The sequence below is a fragment of the Rutidosis leptorrhynchoides genome, chromosome 11, assembly GCF_046630445.1.
Source record: "Rutidosis leptorrhynchoides isolate AG116_Rl617_1_P2 chromosome 11, CSIRO_AGI_Rlap_v1, whole genome shotgun sequence".
Classification (NCBI taxonomy): Eukaryota; Viridiplantae; Streptophyta; class Magnoliopsida; order Asterales; family Asteraceae; genus Rutidosis; species Rutidosis leptorrhynchoides.
Window position 1 is genome coordinate 406,182,933 of NC_092343.1, and position 14,525 is coordinate 406,197,457.

Sequence of the window (14,525 nt, forward strand, 5' to 3'; positions counted from 1 at the left end):
CATATATAATACTAAAATCTCATAAGTTACGGAGGAATCTACGGGAGTTGTCAGGCAAAGTTACAGTAACATATACGCTAAGATATGAAGTAGCAGATACGCTAAGATATGAATTTTGTCTATACACTATTCATGCAGTCAATGCAGTAAAACGTGTCTGGACTAAGAATGATAAGCAAGTGATTCTCTAAGAATGATAAGCAGGTAATTTTTGACACAAAATGATAAGCAAAACTTTTGACATGCAGACACGGTCGAAGACCAGACTCACTAATGCATCCTAACGACTTATCAGTTAGACACACTAATGCAGACATGGTTCGCTAAGACCACCGCTCTGATACCAACTGAAACGCCCCGTCCTAATCCATCCAGACGAAGTCTATATCGATTATAAACGATTCACAACAGTTGATTACATTGCGAGGTACTTGACCTCTATATGATACATTTTACAAACATTGCATTCGTTTTTGAAAAGACAGTGTTTCATTACATCGAAAGTTGACAACATGCATACCATTTCGTAATATATATTACTATAATTGACTTAATAATAATCTTGATGAAGTCAACAACTCGAATGCAACGTCTTTTGAAATATGTCATGAATGACTCCAAATAATATCTCTAAGATAAGCAAATGCACAGCGGAAGATTTCTTTCGTACCTGAGAATAAACATGCTTTAAAGTGTCAACCAAAAGGTTGGTGAGTTCATTAGTTTAACATAAATAATAATTTCATAATATTAATAGACCACAAGATTTCATATTTCTATTTCTCATAAACAAACGTCCCATATAGAGACAAAAAATATCAGTCATATGGATTGAACACCTGGTAACCGACATTCACAATTAAGAATATCCCCATCATTCCGGGATCCTCCTTCGGACATGATATAAATTTCGAAGTACTAAAGCATCCGGTACTTTGAATGGGGCTTGTTGGGCCCGATAGATCTATCTTTAGAGTTCGCGTCAATTAGGGTGTCTGTTCCCTAATTCTTAGATTACCAGACTTAATAAAAAGGGGCATATTTGATTTTGATCATTCAACCATATAATGTAGTTTCGATTACTTGTGTCTATTTCGTAAAACATTTATAAAAGCGCATGCATTCTCAGTCCCAAAAATATATATTGCAAAAGCATTTAAAAGGGGAGTAATGAAACTCACCAAATGTATTTTGTAGTAAAAATACATATGACTATATTGAACAACGCAGGGTTGGCCTCGGATTCACGAACCTATATCATTTGCATATCTATTAAAACATATAATCGTAATCGAACAAGTTTATATATATTATTATTAATAATATACTTGTTATCTCATATGTTATATAAATAAATTTAATATGTTTAGTTTATATATTTTATATAGCTAATATAACAATTTATTTTAGGGTTTATGCATGATAAAAATATATATTTATCTATATAATGTTAATATGTATTTATATGAGATTTTAATATCGTTATAGTATATGTACTAAATATATTTTGTAAAAAAAAAAATTTATTTGTTAGAGATGATAGCTTTTATATTAATGAGTTACTAATAATAATAACTTTATTAACAATGATAATACTAATAATAAAAATGATATCGTTAATTAATGATAATAATAATTCTATACATGTTAATGATAATAACACACATATTAGTAATGATATTAATTTTAGTAAATATATATATATATATATATATATATATATATATATATATATATATATATATGTATATATATATATATATATGTATATATATATACGTATATATATATATATGTATATATATATGTATATGTATATATATATATATATATATATATATCATTATTGTAATTATAATCGTATTAATAATAAATTTTATTTACTACTTGTATTAGTAATAATAATTTTTAATGACCTTAATTATAATAACAATACTTAATAATAATAAACAAAATAATAATGATAATAACATTAATAATAATAGAAACTACCTTAAGGGTGTAATCTTCAAAAAAAATATAACAAATCTGTCCTTGCTAGGACTCGAACCCGTGACTCTCGCTATACCACTAACACCCTTAACCATTCACGCTACCGTGTTTTTCTGATATAACCCGTATACCATATATATTTAACTAGTTTCCTTCGGCCCAGCAGCTAGTTCACATACGGCCCAACTTGTGCAGCTAAAAAAATAATGAATTGCAGCATCCTAGGTTCGAACCTGAGACCTCCCTTTCATCAGTTTCCTTCCAAACCACTCCTCTGTTTGTACTTTCTATTCTAACTATCACTTTAATTTCTTCTAAACTAAAATTGACTAATGCCTTCTTCAAAACCCATTTAACATCATCATTCTTATTTTACAGAATCATCAGTATCATAATTATCATTCTTTATCGAAATCATTAGCATCTATCATTAGGATCACGTATCACCTTCACCCTTCATTTTAACAACAACAATTTGAACGGTTCTTTGTTCAATATGAAATAGTTGCGGTGGCCCAACAACTACAAGTTCAATAACATGTTTAATGGGTTTAAGGGTCACGGCCCGATAGCAAAAAAAATATAATTCAATTTAGGCCTGGTTCCGTTTGAAGCTCAATAAAGAAATTCATGAGATATTATTGTTGAATAAAAGGTTTCGAGTATTAGCAGATCTCAACGAGCAAAAGCTTCCTCTTCAACAGTATCCTTACATCTACCATCACTCACGATACAGTGATCTTAAAAAAAAAAACTAAAACGCGTATGACCTATATGATTGTGTCAAACAATTGGGCCCGATTACCTTACCTTTTGTTCAAATTTAATATCACGTTCCAATTAATAGTCACTCTTATAATCCCACTAACTAATAACTTTTCAAGTGGGGTTTCTTACTTGGTAAAAGTTGGCCAAAAGAATAGTGGTATGCAAAAAAAGTAGTTCAAATAAATGATTGCAGGATATGAGTTGATTATATAATGGTTGTGTGTGTACTTTCAAACCGAATAAAACCAAGCCAGATAGCGAAATAGCTGAAACAGGTACCATGGCAGAAAGAAGGTATCGTTCACAAGGTAATGAAAAGGATTGCAATCAACATCAACAACCTTCTTTATTTAATCCCTTCAATCTTCGGTTTTAGTTGATCTAATGAAAAGAGAAAGAAAAAAAATAATCATAGTTTCATCAACCTTCTTGTGGGTTTCGATTAACAGAAACAAAATAGATAAGTAGGAGTTGCAGTTTTGAGTTATGGTGGGCTTCATACAGGAAACATAAGATAGCAATAGTGAAATGGTTAGTGTTTGAGTGACGGTTGTAGGTGATAGAAAAGGTGACGGTTTTTAAATGGGTTTACAATGGTTATGATGATAGAAGCTCTTTGGTGGTGGTGTGCTACTTGTCATGGTGGAGCTTACGAATCAAAAAGAGGATAACAGGAGGGATGTTTTCTTGTGGTGGTCGTTTCTTCATTGAAAAAGAACTCGTGGTGATGGTGGTTGTCACGGTTTGTATTTGAAGGTAATGTAGTACTTGAATAACTTTTCCAATAATTTGAGACAATCGCATGTTATATAAAGAAAATGTGTGTCAGGATATTCGAGCAATAGATGAAGACAGGACAAAGAAATAAGAATACATAAAGTATGATCACGATGGGTAACAAAATTTGGAATTGCTCAGTACAATCATAATTGTTTTGTAGCGAGTATGGGAATCGACAGGAACAAAATGAGGAAGAAAAGAAAAATAGAAAAAGGATAAAGTCGATCGTGATCTTCAACTAATTTTGGATTTACTGTTATTGATTGAATCTGATTGTACGAATTTGTAAATCAAAAATAGTATGAAAGCTACAAGAAACAGATTCACAGATTCTTGTTTTAATTTATGGTTTATAATAATAATTTTAATTTATTAAAGGTATTATTAATTAATATTAATAATTAGATTAATATTAATAATAGATAATATAAATAATAAAAGAATGATAGTAATTCTGTTATTAATGTTAGTAACCATAAAATATATTCTTTTCTAATAAATATTAATGATCATAATTGTAATTATAAATATAAAAATACCAATACTAATAATAATAGAGTTAATTATATCAATTATTAATAATAATATCAACTGATATAGTGTAATAGAAAATATTGATATAATACTAATAAAGATAATAGAAATTTTAAATTAACAGATAAGTTTAATAATAATTAATAAGAATGACTGCATAATAAAATAGTAATAATAATATTATTCATAATATTATTTATAATAATATTGATTATAATAATACTAATTATAAAAATGTTAATATACCAACTTATAATTACAATTAATATCTTAATATTACAATTTATTAATTATATCCTACTTACTAATTATATAATATATATATATATACATATTTATTTACAAACAATTGTTCGTGAATCATCGTGAACAGTAGAAGGGTAGTTGCAAATATGGAAACAGTTAAAGGTCAATGAATTCATGTAATCACTTCAAAACTTTTGAGACTCAATATTATAGACTTTGCTTATTGTGTCAGAATCATAGTAAGGTTAAGTTTGAAATTTGGTCGGAAATTCCCGGGTCATCACATCAATTATTGTCGTTCGTGTGTACCACCGGATCTTTATGATCTTTTATATATATATTTATATTTTCGCCGAAAAAAATAAAAAAAAATCACTATTGTACATTGTACATATATAGTAAAGTGATTAGGTGAGGAGCCCTCGCTTCGCGTCGGGGCTCCGTTTAGTTCGTAAAATTATTGCGAGTTTAACAGTTATGTCGGCGAAACGTAGCTCGAGACGAACGAAAAGATAAAGCCCGTAAAAAATGAAGGTGGTTTTTAGGGGTTATGTAAATTAGAAAAGTTACCGTTTGTCCCCCTGAAGATAACTTTTTACATTTACTTTTTTTTTTCTCCTGAATTTAGACAATATTGTCAATGTCAATTTATAATGTGGCTTCCCTGTGTGCAAGGTTGCAAAATTCGCTATTCGGGGATTAATCGGTCAGAACTTTGGAAGGATTAATCGGTAATTCGGGGATTACAAAATTCGATTTTGACCCATCAATTGATGTTGACCGATTAATTAAACGGATTTTGGAAAATCGAAATGAATTGCTCTTAAAAAATGATTAATCGAGGATTAATCGGCGAGTAATCGGGTTTTTTACAACACTGCTTGTGTGTACAATGTTTGAACGTTGAGGTACTACTTGGTATTCATAATTTACTTTTGCCTTTTAGATTAGATAAAAGGGTAAAATGGGAATTTAATGAAAAATGAGAAAAGTAATGAAGGGTTGAGAATAAAATTCCCAAAACGTTTCCTGTTGCAACATTTCCACTGGATGCAATTCCCCCTCCTCTCCGCCGTTGTCGATGGCGACCTCCCGGTTGCGTACGGCTGCCGTCACTTTGCCGGTTTTCTTGTAATTCGAAGAAATACTCCTTTTTATGTTTTGCAATTGAGCTTCAATTTGTCGGTGTTCATCGACGATGCTCCGGCGGATATCATAGTTAGCATGTTTACCTGTTTCAATTCTAGCTAACGTGTAAATCAAAGGTTTGTAATTGATATAAATTTGTTGGTTCTGATATCATAGTAACAATTGAAAATGAATATCGATCTCTAATTGATTGATTTAAAACTTGAATTAAAATCGATTACATCGAGCTAATTTCTATTTATATACTCCGTAGTACATTTTTAACGGCTGGATTTTCAGGTACAATATCACCTGCAGTTGGTAACTTGTCGTTTCTTAGAGCGCTTCTTCTACACTACAATAATTTTACAGGTAACATCCCTCAAGAAGTTGGAAAGTTATCGAGGTTAAGAAGACTAGGAATTTTGAATAATCTTTTATCAGGTGAAATTCCTTCGAATATATCTCAGTTTTTGAATCTTGTAGAACTTGATCTTGGTGGGAACGATTTCGTAGGTATTTTTCCTAATGAATTTGAATCGTTGTGTAAGCTACAGTTTATTAATCTCCATTCGAATAATCTAACAAGAGAAATACCCAAGTTTATTGGAAACTTTACGTCCCTTACATTTATATCAGGCTTAGGTAATACTCCCTCCGTCTCATTCCAATAGTCCACAGACAAAAAACACGCAGTTTTAGGAAATCCCACTAACTTCATTTCTCCACCAATGAAATATCTTCTCTCTCCAGATCCACCAATGAAATATCTTCTTTCCTTTCTATTTATGGAAATGGACTATCAGAATGGGACAACCCAAAATGGAATACTGCCCTATTGGAATGAGATGGAGGTAGTAACTTTTATGGAAGTATACCAGACAATTTAGGCCAGCTGTCTAATTTGTGGTTCTTCGGGTTTGCAAATAACAATCTTACAGGTATTTTACCTCCTTCGTTTTTCAATATTTCATCCTTGACAAATATAGATTTACCCAACAACCGAATTGGTGGGAATTTGCCACAAGACATTGCATAAAGATTTCTTAGTCTCGTGTCTCTAAATGTTCCAAAAAATAAGTTCACTGGACTTATTCCCGTTTCATTATCTAATGCATTGTATCTTGAAGTTCTAGCACTCAATGAAAATGAGTTTACTGGAAGCGTACCAAGTTTCAATAGGATTACAAGATTGATGTGGTTTGCAGTAAATAATAATCAACTTGGAAATGGGAAATTTGACGACTTGAACTTTGTATCCTATCCTCCTTGGCTAACTGTACTAACTTAACTTCCTTAGGTTTGGGTGCTAATAATCTCGGAGGAATTTTTCCTAAAATCGATGTTCAATTTCACTCAACTTACGGATCTCACAATAGGAGGAAATATGATTTCTGGGAGTATCGCTTATGAGATCGAACAGCTAGTAAAGTTAACTAGATTGTTTATGTTCTCAAACCGATTCAGTGGTACAATTCCGGATTCAATTGGGAATCTGGTAAACGTCGGTGCAATGTCTTTCCGAGGAAACTTACTATCAGGCTCTATACTGTCGTCTATAGGAAATCTTACCCAAATAAGCAGACTCTTTTTACATAGTAATAATCTCGTGGGACGGATACCGTCAAGTTTATCAATCTGTAAAGGCTTGCAGCTGTTAGATCTTCATAGAAATAATCTTAGTGGGCTCATACCTGAGGGAATTTTTGGTCTTTCTTCCTTGACAACAGCCTTAGACCTTTCTGATAACCAATTTGTGGGTCCTCTTCCTTCTGAAGTAGGAAAGTTATGAAATTTGGTTTCGTTTAACGTTTCGAATAACAGGTTGTCAGGGTTGATTCCATCTAGTATTGGAGCTTGCACGAGTTTGGTTGTACTATCCATTTCGGGGAACGTCTTTGAAGGAGAAATTCCATCTACATTTAGCTCGTTGAGAGGACTAGAAGTTCTTGATCTTGCGAGTAACAATTTAACCGGGATTATTCCCGAATACCTAGGAGATTTTGTGTTTTTCAAAAGTTTGAACTTGTCTTTCAATGGTTTTGAGGGAAAGTTGCCGGATAAAGGAGTTTTTAGAAATGTAAGCATAGTTTCCATTAATGGAAATGCTAAACTTTGCGGTGGATCTCCAGAATTTCAGTTGCCTGAGTGTTCAATTGATCAAGAATCATCCAAGAAAAGCAAAATTTCTCATGTCTTGATGATCATGATTCCAATACTTGGTGCGATCTTCGTACTAGTTGTGGCTATGACCTTTTATTTTATTTGTAAACGAAGATATAGTAAGAAGGTTTCCTTGGGGACTAAATCGGACGATGAAAGCTTCCAACAACTTTCTTATAGTCTTACACGAAGCCACGGATGGATTTTCTTCTGCAAACTTGATTGGTAATGGCAAGTTCAGTTTCGCCTATAAGGCGATTTTGAACCAAAAAAACAGACCGGAAGCTGTTGCTGTGAAGGTACTAAAACTTGCAGTTCATGGTGCTCATGAGACTTTTGTATCAGATTGTGAAGCTTTAAGAAGTATCAGACATCGAAATCTTGTGAAAGTTATAACTTCTTGTTCAGCTATTGATTTTCATGGGAATGATTTTAAGGCTCTTGTTTATTCATATATGTCTAATGGAAGTTTGGAGGACTGGTTGCATCCGAACCCAATAGTGGGTCCGCAGAACGAGTCATCCAAACACCTAGATTTTCTACAAATATTGAATATTGTAATAGATGTCACTTGTACTTTAGATTATATTCATCACCTGTGTGGATCGCCAATGGTTCATTGTGATATCAAGCCTAGTAACGTTTTGCTCGATTCAAATTTCGTTGCTCATCTTGGTGATTTTGGGTTAGTAAGATTTATTCAACGGACTACATACGGTTCTTATATAAGCCACAACAGTTCTATTGGGGTAAAAGGAACTGTTGGGTATGCAGCTCCATGTATATTTTTGTCTGTGTGCGTGCGCAAGAACAATGGTTAATTTGAGAGGGTATACGGATAAGATTTTCCCTATTCAGGCTACCTTGGGAAGGGAATTATTTTATACTCAGATGTACATGGCTTAACCGGATCATCCCATACCTGACCGGTTCCGACCATTTTACCTATCCAACCCAAGATATGCTGCTAATAAGGTTTGAACATGAGACCTCTCGTGTGAGAAAATGATGACCCCAACCTACAGACTATCTTGGAATGGTTAAATTTGAGAAATAATCTGGTTAAATAGTTCAACAAAATAAAAACAACAATAAAACATAAAATGAAGTAAATTTGTTCGCTGGTAATAATCTTGGAGGAGTTTTGCCAAAATCGATGTTTAACTTCACTCAACTTACGGATCTCATAATAGGAGGAAATTTGATTTCTGGGAGTATCCCTTATGAGATCGGACAACTAGTTAAAATAACTAGATTGTTTCTTTACCCAAACCGATTCAGTAGTACAATTCCAATTTCAATTGGTAAACTCATAAATATCGGTGCAGTGTCTCTTGCAGGAAACTTATTATCTGGCTCTATACCATCATCTTTAGGTAATCTTACCCGGTTAAGCAGCCTCAATCTACATACTAATAATCTTATGGGACCGATACCATCAAGTTTATCAAACTGTACAGGCTTGCAGCTCTTGGATCTTCATAGAAATAATCTCAGTGGATTCATACCTCAGGAAATTTTTGATCTTTCTTCCTTGACAGCATTAGACCTTCCTGACAACCATTTTGTGGGTCATCTTCCTTCCGAAGTAGGAAAGTTGCGAAATATGGTTTGGCTTAAGATTTCAAATAACATGTTGTCAGGGTCGATTCCATCTAGTCTAGGAGCTTGCACGAGTTTGGTTGTACTATCTATTTCGGGGAACGTTTTTGAAGGTGAAATTCCGTACACATTTAGCTCGTTGATGAAATGTCCCGTTCATATTGATTATAAACGTTCCATATTAATTGATTTTGCTGCGAGGTTTTGACCTCTATATGAGACGTTTTTCAAAGACTGCATTCATTTTTAAAACAACCATAACCTTTATTTTATCAATAAAGGTTTTAAAAGCATTACGTAGATTATCAAATAATGATAACCTAAAATATACTGTTTACACATGACCATTACATAATGGTTTACAATAGGAATATATTACATCGACATATGTTTCTTAAATGCAGTTTTTACATAATATCATACAACATGGACTCCAAATCTTGTTCTTATTTTAGTATGCAACAGCGGAAGCTCTTAGTATTCACCTGAGAATAAACATGCTTTAAACATCAACAAAAATGTTGGTGAGTTATAGGTTTAACCTATATATATCAAATCGTAACAATAGACCACAAGATTTCATATTTCAATATACATCCCATACATAGAGATAAAAATCATTCATATGGTGAACACCTGGTAACTGACATTAACAAGATGCATATATAAGAATATCCCCATCATTCTGGGACACCCTTCGAATATGATATAAATTTCGAAGTACTAAAGCATCCGGTACTTTGGATGGGGTTTGTTAGGCCCAATAGATCTATCTTTAGGATTCGCGTCAATTAGGGTGTCTGTTCCCTAATTCTTAGATTACCAGGCTTAATAAAAAGGGGCATATTCGATTTTGATAATTCAACCATAGAATGTAGTTTCACGTACTTGTGTCTATTTTGTAAATCATTTATAAAACATGCATGTATTCTCATCCCAAAAATATTAGATTTTAAAAGTGGGACTATAACTCACTTTCACAGATATTTCCTTCCTCGGAAATAAGACTTGGCCACAGATCGATTCACGAACCTATACAAATATGTACATATATATCAAAGTATGATCAAAATATAATTACAACCATTTTTATTATGTTTTAAAGATTTGAGTGTATTAAGTCAACTGTCCTCGTTAGTAACCTACAACTAGTTGTCCACAGTTAGATGTACAGAAATAAATCGATATATATTATCTTGAATCAATCCATGACCCAGTGTATACACGTCTCAGGCTAAATCACAACTCAAAGTATATATATTTTTGGAATCAACCTCAACCCTGTATAGCTAACTCCAACATTACTGCATATAGAGTGTCTATGGTTGTTCCAAATAATATATATACATGGGTCGATATGATATGTCAAAACATTTGCATACGTGTCTATGGTATCCCAAGATTACATAATATATTAGAATACATGTATAATACAATATAAGTTAGCTAGGATATGATTTGTATAGATTTGTTAAACATTTCCCGTAGCTAAAAAGATCAAAAATATCCAATCTTGTTTTACCCATAACTTCTTCATTTTAAATCCGTTTTGAGTGAATAAAATTGCTATGGTTTCATATTGAACTCTAATTTAAGAATACACACAGAAAAAGTATAGGTTTATAGTCAGAAATTTAAGTTACATGTCAATTACTAAAGAGGTAGTCATTTCCGTTGAAAGAACGACATCTTGATGACCATTTTGAAAAACATACTTTCACTTTGAGTTTAACCAAGATTTTTGGATATAGTTTCATGTTCATATGAAAAATCATTTTCCCAGAAGAACAACTTTTAAATCAAAGTTTATCATAGTTTTTAATTATTCAAACCAAAACAGCCTCCGGTTTCACTACGACGGCGTATATCCGATTTTATGGTGTTCATCGTGTTTCCAGGGTTTAAATCATTAAGTTAGCATATCATATAGATATAGAACATGTGTTTAGATGATTTTAAAAGTCAAGTTAGAAGGATTAACTTTTGTTTGCGAACAAGTTTAGAATTAACTAAACTATGTTCTAGTGATTACAAGTTTAAACCTTCGAATAAGATAGCTTTATATGTATGAATCGAATGATGTTATGAACATCATTACTACCTCAAGTTTTCTGGATAAAACTACTGGAAATGAGAAAAATGGATCTAGCTTCAAAGGATCCTTGGATTGCTTGAAAGTTCTTGAAGCAGAATCATGACACGAAAACAGTTCAAGTAAGATTTTCACTCGAAATAAAATTGTTATAGTTGTAGAAATTGAATCAAAGTTTGAATATGAATATTACCTTGAATTAGAAAGATAACCTACTGTAAATAACAAAGGTTCCTTAATCTTAGATGATTACTTGGAATGGATTAGAAAGCTTGGAAGTAAACTTGCAAACTTGGTAGTATTCTTGATTTTTATGAAACTATACTTATGGAATTTATGAAGAACACTTAGAACATGAAGATGGAACTTGAGAGAGATCAATTAGATGAAGAAAATTGAAGAATAAAAGTGTTTGTAGGTGTTTTTGGTCGTTGGTATACGGATTAGATATAAAGGATATGTAATTTTGTTTTCATGTAAATAAGTCATGAATGATTACTAATATTTTTGTAATTTTATGAGATATTTCATGCTAGTTGCCAAATGAGGGTTCCCACATGTGTTAGGTGACTCACATGGGCTGCTAAGAGCTGATCATTGGAGTGTATATACCAATAGTACATACATCTAAAAGCTGTGTATTGTACGAGTACGAATACGGGTGCATACGAGTAGAATTGTTGATGAAACTGAACGAGGATGTAATTGTAAGCATTTTTATTAAGTAGAAGTACTTTGATATGTGTCTTGAAGTCTTTCAAAAGTGTAAGAATACATATCAAAATACAACATGTATATACATTCTAATGGAGTCGTTAAGTCTTCGTTAGTCGTTACATGTAAGTGTTGTTTTGAAACCTTTAAGTTAACGATCTCAATTAATGTTGTTAACCCAATGTTTATTATATCAAATGAGATGTTAAATTATTATGTTATCATGATATTATGATGTATGAATATCTCTTAATATGATATATACATTAAAATATCGTTACAACGATAATCGTTACATATAAGTCTCGTTTCAAAATTCTTGAGTTAGTAGTCTTGTTTTTACATATGTAGTTCATTGTTAACATACTTAATGATATATTTAAATATCATTTTATCATGTTAAATATAGTGTATCAATATCTTAACATGATACATATGTATTTAGTAGACGTTATCATAACGATAATCGTTATATATATCATTTCGAGTTTCTTAACTTAGTAATCTCATTTCTTATGTATATCACACATTGTTAATATACTTAGTGAGATACTTACTCATCATAATCTCATGTCAACCATATATATATGTCTATATATACCACAACATGTAGGTTTTACAAATTTGTAGCGTTCGTGAATCGCCGGTCAACTTGGGTGTTCAATTGTCTATATGAAACTTATTTCATTTAATCAAGTCTTAACAAGTTTGATTGCTTAACATGTTGGAAACATTTAGTCATGTAAATATCAATCTCAATTTATATATATAAACATGGAAAAGTTCGGGTCACTACAGTACCTACCCGTTAAATAAATTTCGCCCCGAAATTTTGAGCTGTTGAAGGTGTTGACGAATCTTCTGGAAATAGATGCGGGTATTTCTTGTTCATCTAATCTTCATGCTCCCAGATGAACTCGGGTCTTCTACGAGCATTCCATCGAACCTTAACAATCGGTATCTTATTTTGCTTAAGTCTCTTAACCTCACGATCCATTATTTCGACGGGTTCTTCAATGAATTGAAGTTTTTCATTGATTTGGATTTCGTCCAACGAAATAGTGAGATCTTCTTTAGCAAAATATTTCTTCAAATTCGAGACGTAGAAAGTGTTATGTACAGCCGCGAGTTGTTGAGGTAGCTCCAGTTGGTAAGCTACTGGTCCGACACGATCTATAATCTTGAATGGTCCAATGTACCTTGGATTTAGTTTACCCCGTTTACCAAATCGAACAACGCCTTTCCAAGGTGAAACCTTAAGCATGACCATTTCTCTAATTTCAAACTCTATATCTTTTCTTTTACTGTTCCCGTAGCTCTTTTGTCGACTCTGGGCGGTTTTCAATCGTTGTTGAATTTGGATGATTTTCTCGGTAGTTTCTTGTATTATCTCCGGACCCGTAATCTGTCTATCCCCCACTTCATTCCAACAAATCGAAGACCTGCACTTTCTACCATAAAGTGCCTCAAATGGCGCCATCTCAATACTAGAATGATAACTGTTGTTGTAGGAAAATTCTGCTAACGGTAGGTGTAGATCCCAACTGTTTCCGAAATCAATAACACATGCTCGTAGAATGTCTTCAAGCATTTGTATCGTCCTTTCGCTCTGCCCATCAGTTTGTGGATGATAGGCAGTACTCATGTCTAGACGAGTCCCCAATGCTTGTTGCAACGTCTGCCAGAACCTTGAAACAAATCTACCATCCCTATCAGAGATAATAGAGACGGGTATTCCATGTCTAGAGAGAACCTCCTTCAAATACAATCACGCCAACTTCTCTATTTTGTCATCTTCCTTCATTGGCAGGAAGTGTGCTGACTTGGTGAGACGATCAACTATTATCCAAATAGTATCATAACCACTTGCAATCCTTGGCAATTTTGTAATGAAATCCATGGTAATGTTTTTCCATTTCCATTCCGGGATTTTAGGTTGATGGTTTCTGATGTTCAACTTTGACCTTAGAACACATCAAACATTCTCCTACATATTTAGCAATATCGGCTTCCATACCCGACCACCAAAAGTGTTTCTTGAGATCTTTATACATCTTCCCCGCTCCGGGATGTATTGAATATCTGGTTTTATGTGCTTCTTTAAGTACCATTTCTCTCCATCTCCAAACCTTGGTACCCAAATTCTATCAGCTCTATATCGGGTTCCATCTTCCCGAATATTAAGATGTTTCTTTGATCCTTTGGGTATCTCATTCTTCAACTTTCCTTCTTTTACAACCCCCTGTTGCTCCTCCTTTATTTGAGTAGTAAGGTTAGTACGAATAATTATATTCATAGCTTTTACCCGTATAGGTTCTCTGTCCTTTCTACTCAAAGCGTCGGCTACCACATTCGCCTTCCCCGGGTGGTATCGAATCTCAAAATCATAATCATTCAACAGTTCAATCCACCTGCGTTGTCTCATATTCAGTTGCTTCTGATTAAATATATGTTGGAGACTTTTGTGGTCGGTATATATAATACTTTTGACTCCATATAAATAATG

The 14,525-nt window shown here is 32.9% G+C and overlaps 1 pseudogene; it reads left to right on the forward strand.

Annotated features, from left to right (window-relative positions):
- The first annotated feature begins 5,711 nt into the window (after positions 1-5,711).
- LOC139877198 (uncharacterized) lies at positions 5,712-8,432 on the forward strand (annotated as a pseudogene).
- The last annotated feature ends 6,093 nt before the right edge of the window (positions 8,433-14,525 follow it).